This window comes from Urocitellus parryii, chromosome 3 (genome assembly GCF_045843805.1).
Source record: "Urocitellus parryii isolate mUroPar1 chromosome 3, mUroPar1.hap1, whole genome shotgun sequence".
In the NCBI taxonomy this organism is placed as follows: domain Eukaryota; kingdom Metazoa; phylum Chordata; class Mammalia; order Rodentia; family Sciuridae; genus Urocitellus; species Urocitellus parryii.
In genome coordinates, this window is record NC_135533.1 from 92,238,579 (window position 1) to 92,262,666 (window position 24,088).

The following is a 24,088-nucleotide window of genomic DNA, read 5'->3' on the forward strand; positions in this document are numbered from 1 at the left end:
GCGTAGACATCCGTCTCATCATCTAGATGGACGTTGACTTGAGAATGCAACTTTGGATTCCGTGACTCCATTTCCTCCTCCTGGGAGTTTTCTGAGATGCCTTCAGGTACAGGCTGATGGGCTTCCTGGTCATCAGAGGCACCCTGCCCACTTCCTTGCTGCCACCTCCCACTTTCTGTGACATTCTGTACCATGACTTGATAAATACACATTGAATAAGAGAAGGAAGAAAAAAGAGAAGGAGAAAAGAAATATATTCTCATCCCACCTTTCCCCCAGTGTCTCTCTTGGTAAAAAAAAAAAAGGAGCCAGACAAAACATCATCAGCATCTTTCTCCCTGCTGACCCAGACTTCTTGTACCTCCTCCACGTGTGACATCTTGAGAGCTTCACTCATAACACTCTTCAATTCTCCATGCAAACAGTCCCTTGAAATTTCTCCACCAGCCCTTGACCATTGCCTCCAAGCTGCAGGGGAAGGAGCCATAATACATATTCCCCCATTACATCTGCACAGTCATGAGATAAAAATTTGAAATATTCTTTTAAAATAGGGAGCATCTATTTTTAAAAATGCTAGTCTTATTTCACCAGGACTGATATTGCTGTCAAAGCCCTTTCAAATGACACAAGAAAGGTCAGCTTATTTCCCCCTTTATACTCTGATTTTTTTTTTTTTCAAGATCAACTTGACTTTTGTTTATGTTAGGGTCTGTTTTTGTCATCTGTCCTCACCTTCTGCAAATAAAGAAGTGCTATGGACTTGAAAAATATAAGACAAATTCAACACATCTGGAAATTGACAGTTTGTCTTCAATTGCCTGTCCTCTGCACCCTAATTGGACATAGCTGGTCAACAGCATACCGCTTCCCTGACCACCTTGAACGGATCACATGTGGCCACATGTGCTTTGGTTCCATAGTATTGACTGCCAGACCTGGCACTCCAGCATGAGGAGGAGGAGAGAGAGAAGAAGTGGGGAGAGAGAAATGGAGCCTGAGACCTGGACAGACATGTTCAGGGAAGTCCCTTGCAGAGACTCATCCCAGTTTACCCAAAAGGCTGGGTCCCAGGCTGAATAACAGAGCCTGCAGGGGAGGTGGGGACCTGATCCCACATGGCCTGCCAGACAGAGGTCAGGGCTGGGCAACCACATTGCCAGGCAGCATGTAATGGTAATATCCTTGGCCTTTGTCTCCTGTGCCTTGTGGAAAGGAGGTTTCTATTCTCAGCCTTCCTGGGCAAGGGCCTGAGGCTTTGAGGTAGGGGCTTTCTGACAATTCACATGCTACAGTCCTCACCCTCAATGATAACACTTGGAGGTGGAGACTTTGAGAGGTGAGTAGGTCAGGAGGGTGGAGCTCTCATGAGTGACATTAGTTGCCCTTATAAGAGGGACCCCCAAGAGCTCCATGGGAGGATGAAAGCAGAACTCAGGGGTGCACAACCTGGAAGGGGCCCTCACCAGAACCCACTTATGCTGATCCTGATCTGGGATTTCCAGCCTCTACACCTGCAAGAGATGAATTTCTGTTATGTATGAGCCACCCAATCTATGGTACTTTTTACGAGCTGTCAGAAAGGAGGAGATGACAAGGGCTCTTCCCCTGGTGAGAAAAGCATCAATTCTATGTAAAAGCAACAAACAAAAGCACAGGGATGAAGGTGCATTACCTTTGAACTTAAGCTCTCCCAGTCTCATTTGCCTGTGGAGATTCAGAATAAGTGTTAAAATATGAATATGACAGAGATTTGCTTCCATTTTCTGACCCCCTTTACCCCCAGGGAGAAGACACTCAAAGCTCGTTCTGTAACCCAGAGGAGGCCCTTGGCAGATCTCTTGGATCTCTTACCAGTGGCAGCTGTTGATACAGGTGGATCAAGGTTGAGTACCTGAGGATGACCCTGCATTTTCTCTAAGCTGGAAATGGTACCCAAATGAATGAAGGCCAGATCAAGGAGTTGGGAGTGGTTCAGTGTGGGGGTGAGGCACACAGGGCGGGAGTAACATTTCTTTCCTTTCCATCAAGAGATTTTATTTGTTTTTTTTTCTTTAATATATCAGAAATTAACTCATAACAAAATCCAATCTAAATAGTAAAGAATAAGAGAAAGAGGGGGAAGAATGGTTGGGGAGGGGAGTAAGAAACAAAAAGAAACCTCTCCTTTTCTTTTCCCTTCCTGCCATAGTTTAAATGTGTCCCTCAAAGTCGTATGTTGGAGAGTGGATCTCCAATGCAGAGATGTTAGGAGATGGGACCTTTAGAAGGAAATTAGACCTTGAGGGATTCACCCTCATGAGTGGATTAATGCCATTATCTTGAGAGCGGATTCCTAATTCCCGGCTTCCCTCTCCCTCCCTCCCTCTCCCTCTGCCCTCCTCTCTCCCTCTCCCCATCCCTCTCACTTTTGCTCTTCTGCCACAGGATGATCCATCAAGAATGCCCTCACCAGATGAGGCCCATTAACCTGGACCTCCCAGCCTCCAGAACTCTGAGCCAAGAATTTCTGTTCAGTATAAAGTACCTAGTCATAGATACGTTGTTTTAACAGTAGAAAACAGGCTGACACATGCCATGAAGGAAGACAAAAGAACACAAATTGGATAACACGTAATTTAGTGTTTAACTAAAAGGTGTTCATCTGTTTAGTTTCAGGGATAATGTGTACATGCCATGGAAAACCCCACGGACCTTGGTCACTAATCCTATCCTTTCTGTCCCATTTTCCCCTTCCTCAACATGGATCCTCACATGAGCAGGCCAAGAGCATTTGGGTGTCATGAATGGTGAGGCACAAATCAAGATCATCAGGATCAGCTGCAGCCCACAGGTCTGATTCACTCCTGAGGCAAAGCTTTGGGTTTCCCAAGGGAGGAAGGAAAGGGTCATGGTTCCATCCAGGAGCCGCCTCTGCACGCTCTGACTTGAACTCTGAGCTGGATGTCATCCTCCTGCATTGGTCTGTGGCACTTGGAAATCACAACTCAATGAGGGGATTGATGATGATAAGGGGGCTAGAAAGAGCCCAGAGTACATTCACATCTCTACCTATGATTTTTTTCAGTGATAGGTCAATGAGAAATCACTAGAAAGGGCCTTAACTGAACAAAAAGTAATGGGGGGGGTGTTCTTTGAAGCCACAAAGTTTAGTGTAAATTGTTGTACAACAAAGATGACCAGAATGAAGCCTACCTTGGAGAATGGTGGTGAGGATCTAACGGGATGTGCTGGATATGAAAACGGTTCAGTTAATATTAGCTATAACTTCCTTCTAGCATAGTTGTTCTACCCGAGAGGGGGTGATTTTCCACATTTTTAGAGGTGTGCCATCTAGAATGTAGGTCACTAATCAATCAAATTAAAACAGACGAACCTCCTGCCATCTTCCTCCCTTTGGATGCTTGACAACAAACCTCTTAATGTATGTTATTTGGAATCAAATGGAAGGGCTCACAATGCAATCTATGTGTATAATGCCAGCAAAATCTGAGTTTTTAATGAAGAGTCATCATCACTTAGCCATTCCTGTCCTCAAAATAAATAAGTAAATAAATGAAGGAAAGATGCAGGGCCAAAGCTTAACAAAAAGAGCCATCAACACCATCACATTTTAGAAATGTGGTTGAAGTCAAATATTTCATGTTCTCTCTAACAGTTCTTTCCACACCACCCAATTCCTCAGCCCAGCAATACTCCAATCTGAACAAGTCTTAAAATAATAGGCTTTTCCAGGACAAGACAGCAGAGACCATTTGATCAGAGTCACCACCCACTGTTCAACCAATGACAAGCTGTGACTCTCTGAGCTACATTAGGCAAATTGCTTCCACTCTTTCATACTATTAATTGGAAATTAAATGTAGCTTTTAAAAAACATTTATGCAAAGCTTAGGAGTGATTAATTCCTGGCTATATTTCAGGCAGGTCTGTGCATAAATATTAACATACATATACATATATATGTATATGTAAACACATATATGTATGTGTGTGTGTATATATATATATTAAACACTATTTAAATTGGAATAGTCTCAAAAAGTATACTTCCATTTAAAGATTTTATATTATAATAATACAATTTAATTTCACACATTACTGAATACCCAATATGTGCAGGGTGTCATTAACAAAATGGTATCAAAACATTAACCATAATGGCAGCCCAGCTTTCAAATCAATTAAATTGAAAATCTGTTTAAAATTAGGAGAAGCAATTTATGCTAAGTCTCCCATGTAATTTGGGAGAAGGTATTTTAAGGACTTTTAAATTTTTAAAATATTTTAAAATATTTCATTAAATGAATATTTCCATTAATGTTCATTAGTTGACTATAGTTGATTATAGCATAGACTGTGTTTCTGGGGACACCTTTATTAACAATGCTATCGAAGTGTCACTTATGATTGTCTTCTGATCTGTGGATAGTTAGTACTTCAAAATTATGTTTGCTGGTGAAACTTTTTCCTGGTACTCACTGATGGGAACACCCTTTCATTTTGCTAAGAGCCCTGATTAAAGAAACTAAGTAACTCAATCATTGGTTTGAAAGCAGGGAATATTAACACTTTCATTGACAACTAGGTCCTTGGTTATGATGGACATACAATGTCATTGATCATGTTGGTCCCTCTCTAAGTAGACTTCAGGGAAAAATATACATGATTCAAATCTTCCTTGTGAAATGGTAATCATTTAAAATTAGTTGTAGAAACTGGTGTAATTAATGAAATTTTAAAAATATGAGTGAGATTTGCTTGAAAATTCTGAACTTAGACTTTCTGCCCTGTTCTGACAACTGAGGAGTAGCTGGAAGCTCCCCACTACTTCCTAAGCTGCTGCATGCATCCATCTCTATGCGTCCATCTCTATGTCGACCTACTCGCCCACACTTCTTGACCAAGCAGCACATACCATAAGGAAGAAAATTAGCCTGCACTCTCAGGTCTGCCATTTCTTCCTTTCTCTGTTTGAAAATGAAGAACAATGCAAACCTATAATAGAAGAATATGCTCCTCCTTTTTACAGAGTAGCTATTTTCCATGCAACATTCTGAGAGTCTCCAACTCCAATGAAAGAATAGAGACATGGACGATTACACATGACAGGTGCCAGTACTGCCTGTGGCTTCCTAGATCTGAGCCATCTGTCCCTCTGCCTCTTCTGTTACCTGTCAGAATCCTTCTAGATTTCCTCAGGCTTTCGGCTCCTTGGTGGTCTGTTTGAGCATCTGCTTACCTTTATCTCAAATCATTTTAGCTGATAGGCATTTCCTTGGAAAAGTTATCTGACAGATTTTTTTTTTTAAATCCTTTTAACAACTACCAAGTACTCAGGAAATTATCTTGATGGCCTGGGAAACTGACAGCCCAGTATTTCCAGAAAGACTATTACAATGTCTGTGTGTTCCCACACTGGATGATCTGTATCAATTAGGTGATCTTTAACTCTTTTATTTCAGCTACAGTGAATTTAAGATAATGGAAAACAGACTGCTGAGAGAGATGCCTGGATTTGATCCTGTTTCTGCACTTTGCTAATGGTGTGACTTTTGAAAGGTCACACCTTTCTCATTGGTCAAGCAGGACTACCTGTGCCCACCTCTCAGAGTTGATGGAAGATGCGGTTTATGGGCAGGCCCCACCCAACACCTGTCATGTGATGGAACCTCCAAGCTCTGAGGTAGTTCCTCCCTGCTTCTTTTTTCTATTGAGAATCGGAGGTGAGTGGAGAGAGTCAGATATGGCCTGGCATACTCAGTCTCAAGCCTATCAGTGCTGTTCGTAGCTCTGTCTTTAAGGGACACTCCTCTGATTGCTTCTCTTCATGCTCCCTCACATATCCTCCTGCAACACAGCATGCTGTCACTCCCACTCCTCTGCTCAGATGCATACATGGCCACAACCCTGACTCTTCCCATGGATGTCTTGACAAGGAGTGCTACAGAAGGAGAGACCCCAGTCAGCCCATGGAACACCATCTAGAAAGGAACAAAGAAATACAAACATCAAGCCTCCTATAGCAGGTGGAAGAAGTTGGTTGTGTTTGAATATATTAATTTAAATCAAGAAATAAGCTAGCATATGCAAGGCAGAGAGTAACTTCAAGTAAATAAACCTTCAGAATTCTGGAAAATCATTTTTTTGGTTTTGTTTTGTTTTTACAGACAGAAATACCCAAAGCAGGAGACATTGTCCACACTGTTTGTTAGGAAAAATGAAAGTCCCTTTAGAAAAAGTTGTATGAGAGAAACCAATCTTTTCACCTTGACATCTTTTCTGAAAAAAAAAAATCTATATCTTAAAACTGAAGAGGACCAATTTCAGAAAACATGGTACCTCATTTGATGTACAAAAGTAGAAATTAAGTTCTGGGATAATGATCGTTACCTAGCTGATATTTGGTGAATGTTTGCAATGTTAGAAAGTGAACAACTCTTGTTACATCTGCCCCATCTTATTCCATTCTCACAATAACTGTGTTTCACAGATGAGGAGATAGAGGCACAGAAGGGCTGAAGAACTTGTTCTGGGTAACAAGAGTTGAAAATAATGAAGCTAAGATAGGAAGCCAGGAGTTGGGGTCCAGGACAACACACTGAACCAGGCTACCATGGACAGTGACGCAAGGTGTGCCCTCCATCACCGTCCAGGGTGCCTGTCCTCACCACTGAGCCAGGCAGCTTCCCACAAGGACAGTGTCTGGGACTGACTGCCATCCCACTTTGGGGTAGCAAGTTTTATGGTATCATAGGGGAACAAATGAGAAAAGGTGTCCTTTCTGCTGGAACCCAGTTGCTTAGAAAAAAGGCAGGGCGTGAAGGAGGAAATATCAGGATTTGGAGAGTTGAATGCTTGCTTTTCAGGCTGAATATTTATTTGAAAAGTTTGATTTTGTTGTAGAATGCTCTCCATGGTCACAGAACTGAAATAATTCCTGGGAAGAAAAATAATTAAAACTCCTCATTGAATGACGTATAGTTCCTACTAAGCTCTCAAGGGGAAAGGATAATGATTGCAAGCTAACCAAAGGAATATTGAGAGGGGAAAGAAGTTAAGAATTTCATAAAATTGAGTCCCAAAGTGATGTTACGTGGGATTTGATAACTTTTCCAAAGCTAGCCATATAATTTCAAAACTATTAGTTCAATTTAGCAATATTTGTTGATTATTATGCACTGAATTTCTGGGCTGGGTGCTGGGAAGATGAAGACAAGTAACTTACACCTTCTTTCCTCAAGCATAATAGGCTAGAGGACAGTCAACAAGCCAAAAGTATAAGATGTGGTGCATTTAGTTAGGTATATACAAAACAAAAACAAAAATATAATCAGAAGTGAATCAAAAGAGAGAGTCAGGGGTGGGACTAAATTCTGTCTGCAGTCAAGAAAATTTTCCCAGGATCTTGACGAGGTCTCAAGGATGAGTAGGTGTTTTCCAGACAGGCAAATGGGAGAACCTGGGTAACAGCAGAGCACTATGGAAACATAAGACAGGGTGTCCAAAGCCACAGAGGTATGAAACAACAGGGTGCCAGAGGAAAGCCACAGATGGTTTGGATTTGCTGAAATATGTGAAAAGACATAGGGGGAGAGACAGGACATGAAAATGGATTTGAAGAAGTGAAATGGCAGGCGGAGAATTTGGTTGGGGGCTCTCGAAGGAAGAAAGAAGGAAAGGTTGCATTCAGCAGCTCTCAGTGCTAATGAAAGGAAGGAAAGATTTGAGAGACAACTAGGAGCTAGACTGACAGGATGTAAGATGTTTGCATGATTCAGACATGGAGGGGATGTCAGAGGTCTTGTGTGCATGTGACTAGATAGACGATAGCAACAGAAGGGTAGCTTAGACTGTCCATAGGGGACAATACATGAGAGGTGAGACTAAGGGCCTGGGCCTGGAATAAATGAGGAAACCATCTAGAAGAGGCCTGTTTGGTGGCAGAGAACCTGGAGTGAGAGCCCCAAACTCTCCTTCACCACTAAAACATCGGTTGAAAATGAAAACTGTGGTGGTCCCAATAGTAGGCAGACCATAGACCCCCATGATCCACACCCCTAATGGCCTTCCCTTGAGTGTGAGTGGGTGGGAGCTGCATTCATCCCAGTAGAATGGGATGAAGTTGATGGGATGTCTTTCCCATGACTATGCTATAAAAGGCCCTGCCTTACATCCACACTGGAACTTTTCTACATGGGGTAATGACATAAGTGGCCATGTTGAGAAGCTCCATGGCAAGGACTTGCCAGCAGCCTGTAGTAACCGAGGAGTCTTCAGTTGAGAGTCAGCAAAAATCCTTTTCCCTCCATCCTGCAACTGCAAGGAAATGAACTCTATGCCAACAACCTGAATGAGCTTGGCAACAGATTCCTTGACTACAGTTTCATGAGACCCAGAGCAGAAACCCAACCAAGCCACATCCAGACTCTTGACCCATGGAAACTATGAGATAATAAATATATTCTGGAAGCCATTAAGTTTGTGGTCATTTGTTATAACAGCAAGAGGAAACTAATACAATCACACTGTGGTGGGTGCTCAGAAGAAAAACACAGTTACCCTTAGAGGTTTTAAGGACTAGGAAGAAAGGAGGAGAGAAAAAAAGAAGTAGTCACAGAGGTCCCTACTGCAGTGGTAGAAGAAGGCTGGTTCTGTAGGCCAGCCAATTCTGGGCCAGAAGAAACCTGCACATCTGTTCACTTTCCAGCTACTTTCTGGGGTATCTTGGGGCTTCTCATGGAATGAAAGACCATCTCATAGTCTCCCTAAAAAGCAAGCAGATGGAATGGGGACTATATTTCCATGAGGTAATGTAAAATTTACCCTATAGGTGCAGCATCTGCTCCCTGGGGTAAATGCCACACCATGGCAGAGAAACTAATTAGGTCCCTGAAGTAGCAGAAACCACTCTGCCCAGAGCAACCCACACTTTTGTCTTTTCTGCTTACTGGACAGTTATTTTTGTCTCCTTTTGTCCCAGGATCCTTCCCAGTCTCTTCCAAAGCTGTATATACCTGGAAAGAAAACCCTTCTATTTTTTTTTCTCCTTTCCCTCTCCCTTGTACTCAGAAATAAGAGTTTTTCAACTCTCCAGGTATAATTCAGTACTATTTCAGGTAAAATTTTAAGGGGAAGGTAGCCACATTTATGTTGTGGAAACTCACACAGAAAGAAAATGCTAATTTTCATTATAGAGTAATTGGAGTGCTTTCTGTAAGTTATTATGTAAAAGATCATCATTACCTCACTTAAAACCCTATTCAATTGCTTGCTATCATAGGAAAATATGTTGAGGAACTCAATTTTTGCTAAGAAATTGTAAACTGCACCACATTCAAATCTTGGTTACTGATAGCAACTAATCATCCTCACAGAAGCTAGAGAGCTCTGTTTCAACCCACTCTGAGGTTCAATGGGAAAAACCATTCCCAGTTGCTCAAGAATTATGGTATGACAGGCCCTGTGCTAAGCAGCAGTGATCCTCACAACAATGACAGAGAAGAGCCACTACCGTCACCCCTCTTTGTCATGGGGGTGGTCCCAGGACCCACTATAGATACCAAAAACTGCAGTTGCTAAAGTCCCTGATATAAAATGATTTAATATTTGACCATAACCTACACCCACTCTCCTGTATATTTTAAATAATCTCTAGACTACTTGCAGTATCAAATACAATGCAAATGCTACATAAACAGGTATACTACTATGTTGTTTGGGGAATAACAAGATAAAACAATTTGTATATATTCAGTACAGGCAGAATTTTTTACCTAATAAAAAGTTTTAACCTAAGTTAGGTTGAATCCATGGATGAAGATCCCAATGTTTCAGAGAGCTGACTGTACTATCATTTGCCATTGAGGAAAAGAAAAATCAGGGCCTGAGTGATCAGAGCAAAATGCATGGTTAGACAGATAGATCAAGAAGACACATAGACCAAGAAGATCAGCTAAGTTCATTATTTTTTAGCATTTTCCCCAATTGAGATATACAAATTCTAAAGTCAAAAATTCTATGACCAAAAGAAAAATTTCCTGTTTTTAAAAGATTAGAATCTTTGAGCAGAAAGTAGTCCACATACAGTCTATCCTACCTACAGAAAACGATCTGGGCTTGCAAAAGTTCATTTACATACCCATTCCCAAACTCTATCTCCTCCAGCTGTGGACTGGGAAAAATGCAGCCCAGATCTATCTGTCTTGTTCACTCACCATGGTAACTTCAATGCTAGGCAGGAGGTGGTCCTTATTTGAATGAGTGAATGGATGAATGCATGGATAGATGGACAGAAGGTTGAACAGATGGACAGGAGAAAGGATGGACAGATTTTGGGATAGATGGAAGCAACAAAGCCCAACTCAAGGGTCAAAAACAAGCTCAGCTCCTTCCAATCCCAGTTCCTCATTTCCGGCCATGGACTAGAACTATGAAATGCAAAACGTCAGTAAAATGCTTAGTTTTCTCCTTATTGTTTTTGCTCATGTATTTCCCAGATGCTTTAAGATGTAACAATAGAGAGGGAAGTTTATTTTGTTTAGCTTCTAGTCAAAAAGCTTCTTAAAAAGAAGCAAATTAAAGACATCATTCCTGCCCCATGGAATTTTTCATCTGGGGCCCTGGCATACTTGGCCCCTGAATGGACAGGTAGGGACCTGGAGAAAAGGCCCATCTCAGGAGAAAAGCAGAGTCTTGTTGTGTTCCTTAAGAAGTACAAATAAATTATTAAATTAAGCTAAGCCTGAAAAAATGCCTCTTGGGACATTCAAATACCATGGCTCCGAGTTTCTGAGCCTTATCTGCATTCTTGAAGTTTCACCAGAGCCACTGGAAAGCTGGCTCCCAAGAGCTGATCTCTTGATAGCAACATGGCGAATGGGGTAACAACCCTGGTTCTGCTCCCTGGATAAAGGACACGCAGCTCCATGCATGAAAGACTGCACAGTTTTCCAGTCCTCCTGAGTGGAGCCATGACTTCATCCTGCCTTGCCTCATGTCTCCAAAATGCATCCCTCAGAGGCCAAAGAAGTCGACAAACAGAGAGGCAGGGGAAGTCATCAGTAAGAAAGGCTGCTTTGTTGGGAAGTCCCTTTGGGTGGGGACATCTGCCAAACTGGCCACGTGAAGATGAGGACAAAGCCAGGGTAATCCAGAGGGAGGCAAACAACGATATGCAGATTTTTTCCACCAGCCTTGATCCTTGAAGAAATCTGTTTTCGGATGAAACCTTTCATCGACTCTCTACCGAGAGACCACAAGGCGCCTAAACAATGTGCTCTGTACCATGTGGACCATCCAACACAAACAGCATCCACTTCCACCAACTCTCACTTATACAGGAGCCATAAACTAAGGGTGTGGGCTAGCTGGAACCTAGGTTTCTTCCTCCCCTCCGCAGCTTGATACCTTCTCCTCTTCCTCCTCCCCTAGAGGAGACCCCTGCAAGTCTCAGCCTGGTTGCTTTTCTGTTGGCACCCATAGGAGTCTAAAAAGTCAATGTCAGGACAGACCGTACCCTTCATCCATTTCATTTTATTTTACCAATGAAGAAAATAAGGCACAGATGGGAGGAGTTAGGGGCTGTACTGCACCTCAAGCAAAAGTGCCACAACCAGCACAGCCAATCAAGCAGGTTCAAGTGAGGGGCTAGGGGGGATTAGAAAAATAAAGACTCACAGAGCAGATATTGAAAATATAATAGCTGAGATCAGATGGAGTACTGCTCTCTGATGGAGAAGCAGATCTAAAGAGTTTACACCAGCCATCTTTATTTGTATAGGCCTCATTATCAAGTTAAAGACTATGCAAGCATTATTCTTTGTACTCAGAAAGTTATAGGGCTAGAAACATATATGTAGCTTTTCCCCAGTTGCAGTTTACAGTTGAAATGTGCAATGTCAGGAGCTTTGTGTAGCTCTCAAGAAAGTCCATTGTTTAAAGTTATTGTTAAGTAGGCAGTTTTAGAAATAATGGAGTTGGTGAAACATTGTGGTTGTCTAGGAGAAGAGTTCCTCTATTCCTAGGAACTATGTTCCTGAGATCAAGGTGGAGGCTAAGACTTTTCCAGAGAGCATTCTCATGCAGGGCATTGCCACAGCAGCTAGGCATCCTGCACCGTTGCACAGGAACATTCCCAGACAGAAGGCTAGCCACCACCATGAGGTCATCAGAGACCCCAGTCTCAGACAGTGCTCTCCCATTCTCTGTCACCACTTGCCACCCATAAGGCCTAGGATCTCCAGTCTAGAGTTCTCCTCATCATACTGAGCTCTAGCCTAAAACCTGATTGGGTTAGAAAAGGTTGAAATCAATGGTAACTGGAGTTTGGAATTTATGTCTCCATTCATCTTTTCTTCATTTAGTATCCCCCCCCCCATTTCCTATATACCTATATATCAAATCTAAATATGTTGGCTTGGAATGGAAATAGACAACAGATTTCATCTCAAAATTCAAATCTGATGAATTGGCAGTGGCTGCCTGGTGAGCTAGAGAGAAGAACATGGAGCCCCATCACTGAATGGTGATGTCTTGGTGAAGAAGTGCCAGTGGCCACTCTGGTCTTAAACATGAAGGTTACCACAATCTGGCCTCTTCTTACTCACCTAGCCTCATTTCCTGTCTCCAAATAAAGGTGTTCTGCTGAAGTCAGAATCTGGCTAAAAACCTGCTAGTGACCCAAACTGTGTCTTTCTTTTGCATCTGAATTTTCTTCCTCTGTGTGTCCTTCTGCCCAGAATGTTCTCCAGGACTCTCTCCATCCATCCAGTCAAGCCATAAGGCCTAAGTCTCTATATTACCTTCTTGACTACCAGAGCCCATACAGAGAGCAGTCAAGCTGTGACCAGCCCACACGACCTAGCCCTGAATCACAGTCTGGACATGTGCCCAGTGAGTTCCACTGGACTAGGCTTTTCTCCCTAACTAGGAAGCATTTCTTGGCAACCCCAGTAATAAAGAGGATGTAATAAGTTGTCAGTAATTAACATTAAAGTCAACATGAGCGGTGAATTTAATTTTAACTTTTTAAAATCTGCATGTATATTTCATTACAGTTAGAAAAGGAGGACTTGGGAATTCCCTTCCTTCACCTTCTCCCTTCTCATTCATTCAACCAAAACCTCCTTCTAAAATCCAACTGTAGGTCAAAGTGAAATTCAGATGAAGGCAGCATTTTCTAAAAACCAAACTCAATTATGTAGCAAAGAAAATTAATTTAATAGAAATTCTTGGCACCTGAATAAATCAAGGAAAGAGATTGCTAAGCCTTCGTGTACCATCTTAACTCAAGCTGAGCGGATGTTCACTATCATTTATTGTAGGATTTGGTCTTCAAAACTTAGGAAGGAAGTCAAATACAGATAACAACTCTAAAAATTTTGTTTAGCTCTTTAAATTTAAAAAAAATGCAAATGCAAAAAAATGTTCCTAATTTCTTCCTCTTTAGCAAAAACCTGTAACATTTTTTTTAACCAAACATGCATGTATGTGCACACACACACACACACACACACACACACACACCTGACAATTATTATCCCTGGTATAAAAATAATTAATTATCCCTGATGATAAAAATAATGCCAAAATTGAGTACTATTTATCCAGAGGCTGTCCCTAAGAAACTCAAGAGTTTGTCTTAGGGGGAATAGAGAAGAGGGAATAAAGAAATGGGGATGTTTTAATGTTAAAATTTCTTCCCAGATTTTTCCAATTTCACTTTAGATAGGATCCATAGTGTTGGCTGGAAGATAGTTGAAGCCCTCTCCACTCCCTCATCACCCTTCCCCAGCAACTCCTAGAGGAGAAGGGAAGCCTCAAGCAGAGCGGCTCTACTGCCCTGGGTGGGGAGAGTTGACCTTGTGCACGCTCCTCTTCATTTTTAAGTGATGGGCTAGTTCAGCCTCCTCAACACCATGGAGAACTACTAAGTGGAAAGGGAATCTCCACCCAGCTAATGAAAGACATGTCTCCTGTGTACCCTGCACCCGGTGGTTCAGGGGAACGCAAAGGACTGTTCCTGGCCAGTCCTGTCCCTCTGTGTGTTCTGAGACCCCAGGTGTCCATAGAGGTCAATGTGAAGTGTCTGAGCCCTCTCTGCACCTTGCCCCCAGGTCAGGGCCCTTGCCTTCTGCATACTGGGGTGCACACTGTGAAATGATTGCAATAGCAAAGCCATTTTGCTTTTTAAAACAGGACACCTGCTGATCTTTTGAAGGCCTGCTTTGCTTAGGATTCCAGGGTACTCAAAACAGCTTTTTCAAAAAGCATTTGCTGAAACACCTTGGGAGTGAGAAGACTGTGTGTTGGGGGGTTGGGGCGGGGGGGGGGGGAATACAGGATACAGGAACTAAGAGTAAATCTTTCTGAAGCTGATTTTTTTTATCCCCCCAAAGAAAAAGGAACTTGTGAGGATAAAACTTAAAACCATTTGAGGAGAAGTGTGTTTAACAAAGCAGTTTCAGAGATTTTTGTTTTTCAAATTCTGATACAATTTCAGAAGCATTTTCGGAATCAACAAAGGCTTCTTATTATGGCAGATAGAAAACAAGTCAGGTGCCCCGAAGTTACAAAACCCTTCTGGCTACTATCACCATCATCATCTTTTAGAAGGGAATATTTACCACTCCAAACACAGGCAGGACATGCTATCAGGATAGAGGAGGGGACAGCTCTTCCAATAATGTTCGCCTTCATGAAGGAGCAACACCTGGGCCTGTTGCTCTTGCTTTGTCAGGGTGAAGGCAGATCTCCTAGCAGGGCCTGGGCCTGGCATGGTGGGGAACTCCCAGAGGAAGGGGGCGGTCTGGTCCAATGGGTCAAGTGCTGCGTAGGCCCCTTTTCTCTCCTGGGCTAGGCTGGGGACCTCTGAGTGTCTGGATGTCTGGAGCCTTGATCACTGGTGCTGTTAAGTCTGGCCAGAGTCTGGGAGCCAGAGTGGCAGTGTTTGTGGAGCCAGAGTGGAGATTAAGTCATGTTTTAGAGGTGACCTCTGTCCACCTCTTTCTACAGGCATCCCCTCCACTCTGGGCCTCCCTCCCCAGCAGCCCCCCCCCACACACACATGCTTTTTGTTCTGCAGGAGCCCCACCCCCAACCCAAGACCCCCACACTCACTGTCACCTCCCGGACCCCCACCCACCCCCACGGTGGCCTTCTCCTCAAATGGACCTGGTCTTTGTTGTTCTAATTAGATTATCTCAGCCTTAGGGACCTAAAGGACAGTCCCCAGCAGCCCTGGCTGGAAAGGCAGGTCACATAATCCCTGTTATCAAGAGGCTTGTCATTTAGCATGTAGATCAACTCATTCTTTCGATACCAAGGGAGCAATTGTGCATCTTAATATTGATTTTTTTTGAGATACAATCGCCTACATTCCTGAGTCAGACTCACTTACTGAAGCTAAAAGGTTCCACTTACTATATTATGAAGCCAGCCTCCGCCCCCATCACACACTCCATCCCAATTTAATGTTACAAAGCGGGACAAATCGGAAGGGCTTTGAGTTTTTTCCCCTTGGTCTAATTTCCTCCAGTTGAGGAAAAGCAGAGGGGAAAAAATAGAACCTGATTATTTTAGCACATCGAACATGTTTTCACTAGGAGTGGGCTGGGAACATGGTCTGCCGTTCCCCACCCTACACCCAACCTGCCTGCACTTCTTCCACTCCCCAAACCCTGGGATGCAGTGAGATTGAGTTGTGAATTTAATGAGGCCAGACTTCCAGGATTCTATGTTTCATGAGAATTAAGATTGGGCTTTTAAATTAGGTTGGGGCATTTATAGGGAGGCAGGAAAGAAAAAAATTGAACTATGGCAGCAAGAAAAAATGTAACTAAGATTCAAAGAGTCAACAATGCACTGAGGTTTGGGACACACACAGAGGTGTTAAATTTGTATTATGAAGGGGTGTGAGACCACACCAAGGGCTGAAGGTACAACTGCCCCTCCCAGAAAGCTCAGTGCCAGTGTATCCTACGCTGCCTGCTGCCTCGAAGGACATCACCAGTCATGGTACTAATACCAGAGGCACTATTTCCACTCTTTCCTGAGCATCTGCTGTGTGTGTGGCACTGCAAGTAGAATAGATGCTAGGCTCTTCACACACGTGATCCCATTTACTCCTCACAAGCAAGTTCACAAGGCCTATTGTATGAATTACTCCCACGTTACAGATAAAACCACTGAGGTGCAGAGAAATTATATGACTTGTTGAACATCCCTGAACCAATAAATGGCAGAGCCGGGTGCCAATGTAAATCCTGCCTGTGTAAATCCTGAACTTGTAGTCCTAACTAAAAACCTGCTCTTCACACATCTGCTGGCTGATAAAAGGCATTCATTTATTCAGTTATGTCTGAATTCATTACAATATGATTCCTCATTTTTTCAGGCCCTAGTTGCCAAGGATAGAAATAATGCACAGAGCAGATCAAGAAAAACAACAACAACAATATATTTAATCAATAAACACTTGTTCCATAGAGAGATAAAGTATAGCAGGAATATTGGAAAGGCATCTTTCTTGAAGAATTTGGCTTAAAAAAAAACTTTGTAAATTAGTAGATGCTAAGAGAGAGAATGGAAAAAGGACTGAATTATGAGAAATTCTCATTAAAGCCTGTTCTGTAGATTAGCTCATGAAATGGTGCTACATCCTTTTGTATTTATGTGAAATTGTCTATCCAGTGAGCTCCAGATGCCTACTGATGTTTTACTGCTTGCAAAGTCAAAGTCAACAAAGACTTCAAACAGAAGGGCAGATACAGCGAACTTAAAATCACAATGAACAGAGATCTGGCATGCATTAGGGACAAGATATTAAAATATGACTGCTTCATAGTTATATTCTGTGTTCAATAAAAAAAAGTTATATTCACTTTTTATTGTAATTACAATGTAGCATGTAGTTGTGCTGATTTCTAGATTTTTGTCCTAGAACCTATAACTTTTATTACACTCTTTTGCTTACCTGTCTGTCTCATGCTATGGCACTATAAAATCCTTGTGGAATATATCTCAAGGGCTTAGTTAAGTGTGTGGCAAATAGTAGGTGCTTAAGAAATGTTTGTTAAAACAGAACAGAAAATATATGAATAAATGAATTAATGCTTGCAAAACCTATGTTTTTGAAGCAAATTTTATACACACTGTACCAAGAGTAGGTAGCATGTACCTGTTATACTTTTCTGGAATAACCTTTATTATTCCAGAAAATATTCTGAAATTCCAGAAAATATTCTGAAAAGCATCCTATTTGCTAGTCCCCATCAATCATCAAAAGGACCATTTCAGTATTTGAGCCTCCATCTATGATCTTCATGATTTTTGTTCCCAAAAGCAATTGCCAAGAGTTTTTTTGTAAGAACCGTATGTTCCAATTTTCCCATTGAAAACCAAGGTCACTAGAGCAACAGAAAAAAAAAAAAAATCTTGTGAGGCATGATAATGGGAAGTTAGAAACACAATTCAACAATTTGGGTTCTAATAGTGTTTGGTGTCCCCATTAAGGAAAGCAAACACCTTACCTGATAACATTTATTCACTCATTAACAAACACTTATTGAATGTTCAGAGAATATCAAACAAGTACCAGTTTTGGAAATTTTATGTAAAACTTTAGTGAAACTTTGATAAATAAATAAACTTTGACTAATCATCTTTGATTATCATCAAATTTATATTTTTCTAGATGAATTTGGCCATTTTAAAGATTTGGACATCAAAAAAAATCACCGTATGGTAGTAGTAATGGAGAATTCCAAACCTGTAGCAGACATTGGATGTATTCTTTCCTGTGCATCAACTTATAAGAAATCTCCTTTTATTGGCTGACCAGATCCATGTCTCCCTGTACAGAAGCTAGAAATACATTTACTGGCCTCCCTTGCTCTTGGGACACTTTGAAGAGATGGAGTTAAAATATAAACCCATATGTTCACTGCAGCACTATTCACAATAGCCAAGGTGGGGAACAACCCAAATGCCCAAAAAGGGATAAATGTGCAAAGAAAATGTGGTACACATCAGTGAAATATTTCACCCATAGAAATGGAAATCCTGTGCATGCTACTTCATAAATGGAACATGGTGCTAAATGAAACAAGCTATCTATTGGACACATACTTCATACAATATCTAAAATCAACATTATAGATACAAAATATCTAAAAATCATCCAATTCATAGAAACAGAGTAGAATGTGGTTGCCAGGGGTGGAAAGAGAGGAAAATGAGCCACTGTTGTCCATCTAATACAAAGTTTCAGCTATGCAAGATGAATACATTCTAGAAATCTGCTAACAATACTGTGCCTTCAGATAATAATGGTATCAAACATTTGAAAATCTATTAAGAAGGTAAATCTCATGTTATCTCCTACCATTATTATTACATAAATGATAACTATCTGAGCAGCCCGTCCAGCAGAGGGCAGCACAGTGCACAGGCCAGCAGCTGCAGCCGGTGCCCACAGGAGGCCTGAGCATGCTCTGTTCTGGCACCAGAATTTCTGTGGGTGGGTGTGGGGGGTGCGATTGTTTCCTTTTGTTCAGTTCTTTTTTGTTTTCATTTTAAAACTCTGGTGTTGTTAAAGTGCTTTTTTTTTTTCCTTAAAACATCAACACTAATATAAAAGTGATAGTTTTTCCCTCCAACCTTGGGGAAAAATTAAAGTTCATTCAGATATTTTACATATTCTAACAACATACACCCATACAATACATTATGGTGTAGAATGAGCTTTCCCCCAAAAGATCATGTGTGAAATGATTGGTTATGAGAACCTAACTCAATTAGTGCATTAATCCACTTGAATGGATTCAGTGGGTGTTAACTATAGACAGGTATGGTATAGCTGGAGGACTCGGGTCACTGGGGGCTTATGTTTTGTCCTTGTTGAGTGGAGGCTCTTTCTGCTTCCTGATTGTCATTCCTGAGCTGCTTTGCTCCTCCACACCCTTCCGCCATGATGTTCTGTCTCACCTTGGGTTCAGAGCTATGGAATCGGCCATCTATAGACTGAGACCACTGAAACTGTGGGCACCAAATCAACTTTTCCACCACACAAATTGTTCTTATCAGGTTTTCTGATCATGACATTAAAAAGTTGACTAAAACAACACCAAATTATTGCTCTCAATTGACTGCCTTTAAAAAGTCTTCAATATTTATGCTTTTAGGAATAAAATGGAGAAGGCAGCATCCAAGTTGATCTGTATCTTGCCCTTTGAGAAGACCCACAGATGCCATATAAAAAAGACACTCACTATTCCTTTTAAAATAAAAAGAGCAAAATAATTTGTATTCCTAGGGCATCTAAGGAATTCTAATTTATTCCACTAATTCCAGGGAATTACTACATTTAATCTATCCCAGCACATGTTATTCAAGGAACAAATAAAAGATACCTTCAAAGGGCTGGGGATATAGCTCAGTTGGTAGAGTTCTTGCTTTGCATGCATAAGGCCCTGGGTTAAATCCACAGCACCACAAAAGAAGAAAAAAGAAAGGAGGCCTCAGAAGTATTGAATTAGTCTATACATGTGCTTACCACCGAGCACATTTTTATATGGGACCAATTGAAGTAAATCAAAGGCTATCAAAAAAGGATATAAGTTTTCTTGCCACTAAAAATACCCTTCACAACCATGTCTGAAAACTACTTTTGTCTAAAGAAATCATTTAGGCAGGACAATTGACTACAAGTAGATTACTAAGGAACAGTTGAGATTTGTAAAAATGAACTCCACTACAACAGGACAAAGTGGAGTTGATTTTGCAAAGCTGATATACAGGAGCTTCCTAGAGACTAGGCATAATCAGTTGGAGGACAGAATAGGGTATTAGGTCCTTGGGTGACAGAGAGAGGAGGAGATGGCACAGCACAGGAGAAAGACTAAAGAAGGAAAGAACAGCATCCCCTAACCCCCCCCCCCCCAGCCCAGGCCTTTGGTCCAGAGAAGAATGCACCTGATAGGAGGAATAAACATTGAAGAGGGTCCAATATTGGCTTTTACAAGGTGTCTATCTCTGTTCAAAGAAAGGACTAACCATCTTTGTTTCTGTGTCTTAATTATTTTTTCAAGAGTCATCCACTTTGATTCTAGGAAAGCAACCCTCATTAAATTTAAATAATTAAGAAAACGTCTAGATTAGCACTCCTCAATGTCCATGTGGTTATACAATATTATGTGTCATGACTGAAATCCTTTATTTCACTAAGGTTACTAAAGTTAGGGCACCTACATTGGTGATTGAGTGATTTTCTTGCTCTTTACATTTTTCTTCTGTTTTCATTTGGAAAGGCATAATTTGTGATTATCTATATAAATTATCACTCTTGGGTGACATCTTCAAAAATGTTGGATTTGGGACCTCTGAAAAAATTTATCCTCTATCAAAGAAAGGAGAAAACTAGAAAATGATCAGTGTCAACTTTTTCAGAATTTGGGAAATAAACCCAAGGCTCAGATCAATCCAGGCTGTTTTTTATTCAGGGAAAAAATGACTGTCAATAAGAGCAATAAGCCTTATGATGTTTTAACCTACTTTATTCCCACTTGCCTCTCCCCAGCTCTGTGGTACCCTTGAAAACCAACAGCTCATATTTTTTTGGTGAAAACTAATAGCCTGGCAGTCAACACAGAGGCAGAAAAAGGGTAGAGCTTCTTCAAAACTTCTTTCCCAGAATAATCTCAGTGAACATGGCAGAATAAGGATTTGTAAAAAAATTCTCCCCCTTCATAAAGGCAGTAAAACAAAATAAAATGTTGAGAAATATCAAAACTACTTTTTCAGAACTCTAGAAATTAATCAAAAGCTTATAGCAGTCAACAAAATATTTATTAGAGAAAAACATCTAAATTTCAGTAATAACAGCAAGTTTCTTGCCTTCTATCCTTCCTATTCCCATCTCTCCCTGCTCCACAGCAACTTTACAAAGTAACAATCCTAAATATGGTGAAAATCGACATCCTGGTAGTCACCAGGTGGAGGCAGGAGCTCTCTTTCAAAGCATCATTCCTAAAGAATGGAATTCTAGAAGGCCAACACACATACTGTGTGTGTTGTAAGGCTGTGCAGATACGCAGGGCCATGTGCACTCTCAAGAAACACAGATGAAGGCTCTAAATTATCATCTTTAGATGGACTTGAGATTTTCACAAGCAGGAAGTGAAGATTAAAGCAGAATTGTCAGCTGAAAGTTGAAGGTGTGCCCCAACACACATTCAGAGCCCCTAGGAAAAAAATGAGACACATCAAATTAAGAAACTAAGAAAATCCCTGTCCTATAACTGGCTGTCAACTGGCAAGAGACTATTTTTTTTTATTTGTTTAGTTTTGTATTGGGGATTGAATCCCAGGGCATTTTACCACTGATCTGCATCCCTAGTCTTTTTTAATCTTTGTTTTGAGACAGGGTCTTATTAAGTTTTTGAGGGTCTTACTACATTTCTGGGGCTGACCTCAAACTTGTGATCCTCCTGCCTCAGCCTCCCACATTACTAGGAGTTGACTTAGTGGTCAGCTAATTATAGGACAGAGATTTTCTTAGGTTTCTTAATTTGATAAGTTTCAATTTTTATCAAAGGGCTCTCTATATGTGTTGAAGCACATCTTTAACTCTAGGCCAGGCTATTGATAATTCTGCCTTAACCTTCGCTTCCTGCTTGTTCATCCAAAGTTCATCCAAAGAGGAGAATTTAGGGCCTTCTCATGTCTTTGCCATTGTGCCCAGCAGAGCAAATACTTTACAAGTTACAGGTGATAAAGAATACAAACTTTATAGAATTAGTTCAGGAAAGTCGCTAAATAACAAAAAAATAGACTTTAAAATTAACTTTACAGGGCCATGGGAATTCGATTTTCAGAATTGCTACATTATATTATTTTAAAAGTCTGAATTTCAATTACAACAACAACAAAAATTATATCATATGAATTAGAGAATATAGCCCACACACAGGGAGTTGGAGTACCAATCAATACAAATGACCCCTGAAGAAACCCAGATGGTAGACTTACCGAACAAAAATTGGGTGGGGGGATGGAGGGAACTGGTGATTGAACTCAGGGCCATTGCTGAGGCTGGCTTTGAATTCGCGATCCTTCTCAGCCTCCTGAGAAGCTGGAATTACAGGTATGTACCACTGCACCTGGCACTAAACAAACAAAATTTTTAAGCCAGATATTTTATATATATTCAAAAAACTAAGGGAGAATATATCTGAAAAACTAAAGGAAAGTAGGGCTGCAATTGTATCTCAGTGGTAGAGCACCTGTCTAGCATCTGTGAAACACTGGGTTTGATCTTTAGCACCACATAAAAATAAATAAATAAAATAAAGGTATAAAAGTACAATAACATTATTTAAAAAAAAAACTAAAGGAAGGTGAAAGACATGTATCATCAATGGGAAATATTAATAAAGAGAAATTATAAAGAACAAATAGAAATTATGGAGCTCAAAATCACAAGAAACCAATCGAAGTTTTTACTAATAAAATTTTACTTTAGTAAAAGAGTATTAAAAGCAGATCTGATTAATCTGAAGAAAAAAATCGGTATGTTGGGGATACATCGATTGAGATTATTTAGTCTGATGAACAGAAAGGAAAAGAAAAACGCAGAGTGGCAGAGGCCTATGAGATGTCATTAAGTAAGTCAATATATGTACAAAAGGAGTCCAATTCAGAGAGAAGAAAAAGAAGGGATGGGCAAGAATATTTCAAGAAATAAGAAAAACTTTCCAAATGAGATGAAAATATTAACCAACACATCCAAGAAGCTCAGTGAACTCGGAGTAGGTTAAACTCAAAGATCCACACCTAGACACTTCATAATCAAACCACTGCAAGATAAAGACAACAACAACAACAAAAAAGAAAGAAAGAAAGAAAGAAAGAAAGAAAGAAAGAAAGAAAGAAAGAAACTTGAAAGAAACAAGAAAAAAGTGACTCTCCATACAAGGGATGCTCAATGAGACTAACAGTTAATATCTCATTAGAAACCGTGAGGGCCCAAAGTCAGTGGAACAACAGAAAATATTTTAACTGTCAACCAAGAATTCTATATTCTGCAAAACTGTCCTTCAAAACTAAAAGAAATTAAAACATATGCAGAAGAACAAAAATTAAGAGAAATGGCTACAAGAAAATCTGTTCCACAAAGGAAGTCTTTCAAACCATAATGAAAAGAACACTAAAAAATAACTCAAATATAAATTAAGACATAAAGAATACTAGCAAAGAAAACAACATTGTTATCTATTAGGGTTTCATTGGGGAAACAGAATTCCTATGAGTAATGTTAAATAAGGAATATGTTCGAGGGATTCTACCAATACTGTTCAATATACCTATCTGTGATGGAAAATGTTCTATATCTGTATTTTCAATAACACAGACACTAGAAACACATGTGAAAGGTGGTGAGCACAACAAAGGAACTGAACTTTCTTTCATTTTATAACCAGCCCTCCAATTCCATAAGTTCTACATTTCTGCATTTAACTAAATGTAGATTGAAAATAATTTTTAAAAATTGTACTGAACATGTATAGACTTTTTCTTGTCATTATTCTCTCAATAATACAATGAACTACTTCCATTTCATTTAAATTGTTCTAGGTAGCATACGAAATCTAGAGATGATTTAAAGGATTTAGGAGATATAAATAGGTTATATGCATTGCTGGTGGGACTGCAAATTGGTGCAGCCAATCTGGAAAGCAGTATGGAGATTCCTTAGAAAACTTGGAATGGAACCACCATTTGACTCGGCTATCCCACTCCTTGGTCTATATCCAAAGAACTTAAAATCAGCATACTACAGTGATGCAGCCACACCAATGTTCATAGCAGCTCATTTCACAATAGCTAAACTGGAACCAATCTAGATGCCCTTCAAGAGATGAATAGATAAAGAAACTGTTATATATACACAATGGAATATTACTCAGCATTAAAAGAGAATAAAAATCATGACATTTGCAAGTCAGTGGATGGAGTTGGAGGATATCATGCTAAACGAAGTTAGCCAATCCCTAAAAACCAAAGGCCGAATGTTCTCTCTGATAAGTGG

General features: G+C 40.5%; 1 pseudogene; it reads left to right on the forward strand.

The window, feature by feature from the left end:
* Positions 1-1,307: 1,307 nt before the first annotated feature.
* LOC144253714 (large ribosomal subunit protein eL42-like) overlaps positions 1,308-24,088 on the forward strand; it is a 41,855-nt pseudogene continuing 19,074 nt past the window's right edge.